An 8,233-nucleotide genomic window follows, 5' to 3' on the forward strand; every position below is an offset into this window, starting at 1 on the left:
GTATTTTGAAAATCTCGTAGAAATTCTCCCAGTTATACCGAAAACGTTTATCTCTAAAGAATCGCATATTGTGAATGTGAAATTTCTGAAAAACACCCTGGACTATGAAGTAATTCTTGAAATGTTAATGAAGCAGCAAAAACCGTAAACAACCTTAACAGTCAAAAGTTTACGATGAAGTAAAGTATGTTGAAGAAGCTCTGAAAAAGAGAAGGGTTGAAATTGGAAAACGGATTGAGCAAAGTATGAAGGAAACCGTGAACAAATCATGAGAACTAAACTCGACTTCAAAAGATTCAAATGATTCAGTGCCTGCTAAAAACGTTAGTAAGAACCCTACTCCTTATTCTAAACCTTTTTGGATGATATTCTTCATCAACATTTGGTCGTAGAGATTATAAGATATTTCATATCTTCCGTTATGCATATTCTTCAAATTTCGGGAGATATTATTCCCATCTAAAATCATTTATCACTTCGTAACATCTGCGTAACAATATAAAAAGAAACTACATTAGTTTATAAATTCTGAAACCTTCGAGTTTAAAATAGGGATGTTCTGAAGTAGTGTTGGGAACTGATGCATGAATTAGTATAATATAATGGAACCTGATCAACTTCATTATATTACAGTAAGTCATGTTAAGTTTCTAATGGAATGTGATGATTCACAGTACCGTCATCATATGCCTTGTTACACGGCTCTTACATTCTATTCAATTCCAAAACATTATAATTTCAAGGAAATCATAAAGGTGAATAGATTCTTCTGGCGGCAGATGAAAGAGAAGAATGAAAGATATGAAAGTTAGAAGTATAATAAGAATCAGGATTGGATGGAGCATATTAAGAATGAGTAGAGGAAGAAAGAATAAAAGATGTGGAGAATAAGGTAACGAAGGGGGTGAATTTATTGCAATATATCCGACAGAGAAATCAGAACAGATTATTGCATTAATCGAAGAAGATTTTGATTTCCTAATCATCGCAAAATTAAATCTTATTACGACGATTTTCTTTCTGTAAAATTCCGGAAATCATCCCAATCACGTCATCAGTTACAATAATTCTATATTTACTCATTTCACTCTTTTGTGATAGCTTCACTCGTGCGCTTCAAATGATCGAATTAATTTATCTATATCTTTTAATACTGATAAAACTCCATTAATACCTCATATTCGTCATGAAAACATTCTTATTGATATTTATGACAACCTCTACCAAATTTCGAGGACGAAATTTCTTTAACAGGTGGGTACTGTAACGACCCGGAAATTTCCGACCAAATTTAAACCTTAAACTTTATATGTTTTCGACACGATAAGCAAAATCTGTAATTTTTGAGTTTGGAAAATTTGAAATCCCTATTTGGATAATTAGTTACCCTTTGACCATGTCCGACGATTCACGAACATCTATGTATAGATATGTATGTATCTAAATAAATATATATATATATATATTTTATTTTATAAATTATGTTGTTATTGTCAGAGTTAATTATGTAAATAATAATAATATATAATAAATATTATTCAGAAAGTATATATACATATAAATAAAGTGTATAGAATATATATTTTGTGATTTCAATGTATTTAGTAAACAATAGTAACGCTCAATGTCCACTTAATTGATATTAAATGAGCTTTACGAATTTTATGTTTATTTATAATATATTCAGAAGTTGTTTGTTCAATTTTAAAACTTTTTGTATTTTACTTGGGGTGGGGAGTGAATAATTAGTGTAATTTTTATTTATTAATCAATGACTGAATTTTATATCATAATGACTGAAATAAATAGAGACATCTAATTTAAAAATTTGGATTGTTTAGGGCACACTTTTATATCACAACTGTTTAGCAATGGACACGATATAGCCATTCGGGATAAAAAATGTCGGCAAAATAGTGATTAGATATTTTTTATCATTTATGCACGTTTATAATATAACTATAACTAATTATTATTTTGCAATTACTATTTTTGTTACTTTATACAACTTTTTGATATATATTTACTTATATACATTTGAAATGGGAGATACAGAGTAATAACATATGTAACCATCTTCATCTCTCAATCTCTTCCTTTTAGAATCACCAACCAAAACTCACTCACCTCCTTGATTATTCTTAAACGACTAAACTATTTCCACCCTAACAATCCATTAACCATCAAGCTTAACCACCATGTTGCTACTTCCATCAAACCACCTTCATCAACAATTGCAACTGGGTTTCCTTTTGTTCGAGCCAAGCTAAAAATCACTATAACCGACCCATGGCCACCTGCTGCCGAATTATCACACCCATCGAACAACCACATAACCGCCACTTTCACTAGTCCACCACCCTCTTTCTCTCACTATCCCTTTCGTTTTCTGTAACCACAACGAACCACCACTTAATATAAGTTCGACCACCAAGTGACACTCATCTCTAAACCATATCTATACTTCTGTCATCTGTCACCCCCAACCACAGTACACCCCTTAAACATCATCTCCAAAACACACCTTTAAACCCATTTATTATTTTCGTGATTTCATGTGCCACTCGTTAATTTTTTTTTTTTTTTTTTTTTTTTCTTTTCCCTTCTTCGTTTCAAACCTACTTCTGTCGAGGGATATCACGATGGTACACCACGATGGAGATACAAGGAAAATTCAATGATGAAACTGAGTCACGAGTTTGTTGGTGGAATTATGAGGAAGACGATGAATATGACTGTACATATTAAATATAATGCACTTACATATTAAAACAGAATTGGTGAGTGGTGCAGATGGTTCGAACCTATGTTACTAGCCAACAGGTCTCGGGTTCGATTCTGAGGCCTGCATCTTTTTAATTTTTATATTACACAATAATTTACTAAATGGACCTCAAATTATTAATGGACTGTTAGTGGGCCGTAAGCATAATTAAAATTGGGACGAAATGAAGGAGTGGGAATAAATGCAAAATGGAAACCGAATTAATACAGCTTATAAAAAAATATGGGAAGGGAATTAAAAGAGTTAAACAGAATGGTTCAGCTGGTTGTGTGCTTGATGGGTGAACGGGTGGTCATGAGTTCGATTCTCAGCTGTGACATCTATTTTTTTTAAGACTCTTTTAAGGTAGTCTAATGTTCCTTATTATTATTATTATTATTATTAACTATTATTATTATGATAATTAAATATTATTAAAGTATTAAAATTTTGGTTAATATGTTTACTAATACAATAACATGATAAATATATGTAACTCTTTATTCTTATTTTATTATTATTATTATTATTATTACTATTATTTTGACATTATTATTATTATTATTATTATTATTATCATTTTTTACTAGTATCATTAATATTATTATAATATTATTATCAACCTTACTATTGATAATATTATTATTGTTATAATAAAAATTAGTTCTATAAAATTTTACATAATAAAACTATATTAATATTTTTACAAATTATTTATTTAAAGTATATAAAATAAATATATTTAATTAAATTATTAATGAAACACGTAATTTATTAAGATAACATTTATGTCACTAATATATATCTATTCGATTATTAGATGTGTTAATATATATATGAATGATATAGGTTCATGAATCCGAGGCCAATCTTAAACTTGATCAATGATGTTATATGTATTTTTACTACAAAATACATTAGGTGAGTATATAGTCCCCTTTTAAACTCTAAATATTTTGGGCTGAGAATACATGCACTGTTTTTATAAATGTTTTACGTTATGGACACAAGTGACTAAAATTACGTTCTACATGGGTTTGAATCAAAAATCCCCTAGCTTGGTAACTTTAACTATTGGTTTATGAACTGGTAGGCGCGAATCCTAAAGATAGATCTATCGGGTTTTACACCCTCACCCAGATGTTGTTCTAGTAAACTAGAAGAACGGGTGTTTAGTACTTCGAGGTTAACGGAACGCACTTGATTCGGTGCACATATTATTATAACTCAGGGGTACACACTCTTGTTAAGGCTAGTTACCGGGTGCCCATTACTTAGAATGCTTTTCATACACTTGCGAGTGTATTATGTTTATAAACTTTAAATCTTGTGGTCCATAGTTATAACGCTGCTAGCATCAAACCTATATATCTCACCAACTCTATGTTGACATTTTAAAGCATGTTATTCTCAGGTACGAATTAAGTCTTCCGCTGTGCATTAGCTCAAATTAAGGACATTACTTGGTGTCGATCATCGTAATGGAACCGGATGTTGATGACTACGTCCAGGGGGATAAGGACGGGTCACTACATCTTCCCCCTTAACCCTCAATTGATGGTAACCCGAGCGGAGATCGATTTTCGAATATACACAAGACCCTTGTAGTTGATCAAAGAGGTCATCGATGCGAGGAAGAGGATATCGGTTCTTAACCGTCAATTTATTTAGTTCACGATAATCAATGCACATTCGTAGGGATCCGTCTTTCTTTTTAACAAACAAAATCGGAGCGCCCCAAGGTGAATGGCTAGGTTGGATAAAACCACGATCAAGTAGTTCTTGGATTTGACTTTGCAATTCTTGCATTTCGGATGGAGCAAGTCTATACGGTGCACGTGCTACGGGTGCGGCTCCCGGAATAAGATCGATTTGGAATTCAACCGGTCGATGAGGCGGAAGACCCGGCAATTCGTCGGGAAATACATCGGAATAGTCACTAACAATTGGCACATCATCGATGTGCTTCTCATCGGACTCGACTTTCTTAACGTGATCAAGGATCGCAAAACAACCCTTACGGAGTAGTTTTCTAACTTTAACACACGAAACGAGGTTGAGTCCGGTGCAACTCTTATCACCATAGACGATCAAAGGTTCACCATTCTCGATAGGAATTCGGATTGCGTTAAGATCACAAAGAATGTGAGATTTATTTTTAACCATCCAATTCATACCGATTATTACATCAAAACTCCCTAGTCCCATGGGTATCAAGTCAATTTCAAATTCATTACCCAAAATGTTTAAAGTACACCCCCGGTAATACGTGTCGGCACTTAAGAGTTTTCCGTCGGCCACTTCGATAGAATAAGTAGTATCTAAGGGGTGTGGTGGAGTGCAAAGAGTAGGAGCCAAAGTCTTAGACACAAAACATTTATCGGCACCCGAATCGAATAAGCAAGTAACATAAGTGTTGTTGAGAAGAAACGTACCCGTGACTAGTTCATTGTCATCTCGGGCTTCCTCGGTGTTGATGTTAAAGGCTCGGCCTCGGTTGTTGGGGTTGGCTTTCTTTTTCGGGCATTCGTTCTTATAATGGCCCGTTTGGCCACATTCGTAACAAGTGACCGTTTTTGGAGGATTGGGCCCCTTTCGAGCAACGGGGGCGACGCTTGTGCAATTGTTGGCCCTATGACCAACACCTTGGCAACGGTGACAAACTAGCTTGTTACATTCACCGTGATGATGCTTGTGGCATTTGTTGCAAAAAGGTAAGTTTCCGACATAACCCTTCTTGCCGTCGTTGTTGAAGGGCTTTTTGGTGGAGGTGTTGTTGTTGTAGTTAGTTGATGGAGTGGCTTCCCATTTCCTTTTGTTGCCACCCGACTTGTCCTCGGCCTTAGGTGCCGGAACTACGACTTCGTCAACCGTTTCAATTAGTTGGCGAGCCATGTTCATAGCGGCTTGATGAGTAGTGGGTTTGGATGACATCACCCCTTGTTTGATGCTTTTTGGAAGACCGAGCATGTAGAGCTCAATCCTTTGAGATTCGGGGTTAACAAGATTAGGACACATCAAGGATAGTTCGGCGAAGCGTTGATTATAAGCTTTAAGATCGTTTCCGACCGCTTTCAAAGCTCTTAGTTCTTCCTCAAGCTTTCGGGTTTCTTCGCGCGGAAAATATTCAACAATCATCTTTTCCTTTAGATCGGCCCAAGAGAGGGCATGAGCTTCATCGGTACCCACCGATTGAACATAGGTGTTCCACCAAGTGAGAGCAACACCGGAGAACGTGTGGGTGGAGTATTTGACCTTGTCTTGATCCCGACAACCGCTTATGCTAAAGACGGCCTCGGTTTGTTCAAACCAACGAGTAAGCACAACCGGTCCACCGGTTCCATCATAAGTGTGAGGTTTGCACCCCATGAAAGCTTTGTAGGAGCATCCCTCGTTTGAGTTACCGGCCCCATTGTTGTTGTTGTTGTGGTTGTGGTTGTTGTTATTGTTATTGTTGTTGGAAGAGTGACCGGCCATGGCCGCATCTACGGCGGTAGCTATCATCCGTTCGAGAGCTTGTTCGGGAGTTTCATTGCGGCGTACACGACGAGGAGCCATTGTTCCTTCAAAACAAAAGAATACCGTTGGTTAGTATTCTAAATAATACTAACCGTGATATGGGATAAAGATAAAGAGAAAATTATCCTTGACCCGCCTTAAATTCTTTATGTCATAATGTCGGTATGTTCATATGAGTCACCGTAATATAATTTCCGGGAATTATATTACCCTAATTCATATGTGCATTCGACATTACATCATATAGTCAAGGTGGCGTGTCAATTAAATTATACAACGCAAGATTTAGATAGGATAAGAGTAGATATGAGTAAGAGAGTTCGAGTATAAATGCACAATTTGTCAAATAATTCCTACTTCAGTCTATATGCCGGTTGTAGTCTAGATTCACCTATGTACCCTATGACTCGGGGGGGACACAAATGAACTCTAAATCCCTACAACCAAGGCTGAGATCCTCATTGTAGCGACCCCGACAAATCGTCAAGTGACGGCGTCGGCTACGTGGGTCCCATTACCTGATTATAAGTCTTTAAGATAACGTTTGACCGAAAATATGTCGCATACAATCCATAAAGGATGTTCCAATGTTTACAAAAGTAATTCCCAAGACAAGTACATAACAAAAGTTATTATTCATATGAAACACGCGCGACATAGTTTAAAATAGCCAAAAAGACGCTCCACGTATGCAAGTATACTCGACATCCAATGCAAGTATCAAAAAGTATGTGCGGAAGCATGTATCACTTAAGTTCAAGGACCTGAGAAAAACATAGAGAATCTGTCAACGAAAACGTTGGTGAAATCATAGGTTTAAATAATTAAATGAGTAATAGTAAGTTGAACCACAAGATTTGCAACATCGATAAAGCCATAGTACATTCTAAAAGTTAATATTCACGAGCACCCAATTATCAAAGCTTAACGTTCCGTCCGTTGAATACCCCATCAATTAGTGCTAGAACAACACTGTTCCCGAAAATATATTTCATTCGTAAACGGTAGCGAACCGTTTGAATGAGGGTTTGTCAAACCCATATGGCCATATAACATAAGTTCTCGCTTACACCATCTGATGTAACTAATGATAATCGGATTGAGGATTTTCGTTCTAAACTCGTATGTAGAATGTTTGTTTTCCCGTTCTTGTGTTCACTTAGTTCAAAAGAATCGTTTATGTTTTCTCATCCCAATATAAGTTCAAAAAGAGTAAAAGTGGGACTATGATCTCACCTTTGATTGCAAGAGTGTAAAAGTACTTCAACAAGTAAACGTGCAAAGAACAATGCTAGTCTCGACCTAAACAAATAGGTTGTATCAATAACGATAGTCACGAAGGGTCAAAGTTGTTCAATTAGTCCTATGGCTCAATACGACTCGATTAATATAGCATGTGAAGCAATTTGTCAAGTTTCATGCAAGATACAAGTATAAAGGCATGTTAGGAAGATTGCATAATCAATTGGTTAAGTTTGACAAAAAGTCAAACTTGGTCGGGTCAAAGTCAACGAAAAAGTCAACGCGTTCGGGTCGGGTCTCGGACAAATTTTCTGAAGTTTTTAATCATATATAAGCATGTTAAAACAAGTTACACGTAAACTGGAGGTCTAGAACGTCCTAAACATTTTATGTCAAAAGGCCTCGCAAACAGCCCACTTTAGTGAAATGGGACGGCGTCCCAATTAGGCTAGACGGCGTCCCATTTTAAAGAGCAAGACGGCGTCTTGGTAGCCTAGACGGCGTCTAGGTTTTAAGGGCAGGACGGCGTCCTGATTCCTGGGACGGCGTCTAGGCATGATTTCAGGCCCTGCTTGCTGAACTCCTAAGTACACGAATCAAAACTCAAACCCACACAATTTACAAACCGCAAACATTCAAGGCATGTATTTTATATCACCGGAAAGGTATTTTGACAAGGAACATAACTATGCACTTATTATCAATTAA

The sequence above is a fragment of the Rutidosis leptorrhynchoides genome, chromosome 1, assembly GCF_046630445.1.
Source record: "Rutidosis leptorrhynchoides isolate AG116_Rl617_1_P2 chromosome 1, CSIRO_AGI_Rlap_v1, whole genome shotgun sequence".
Taxonomy (NCBI): Eukaryota; Viridiplantae; Streptophyta; class Magnoliopsida; order Asterales; family Asteraceae; genus Rutidosis; species Rutidosis leptorrhynchoides.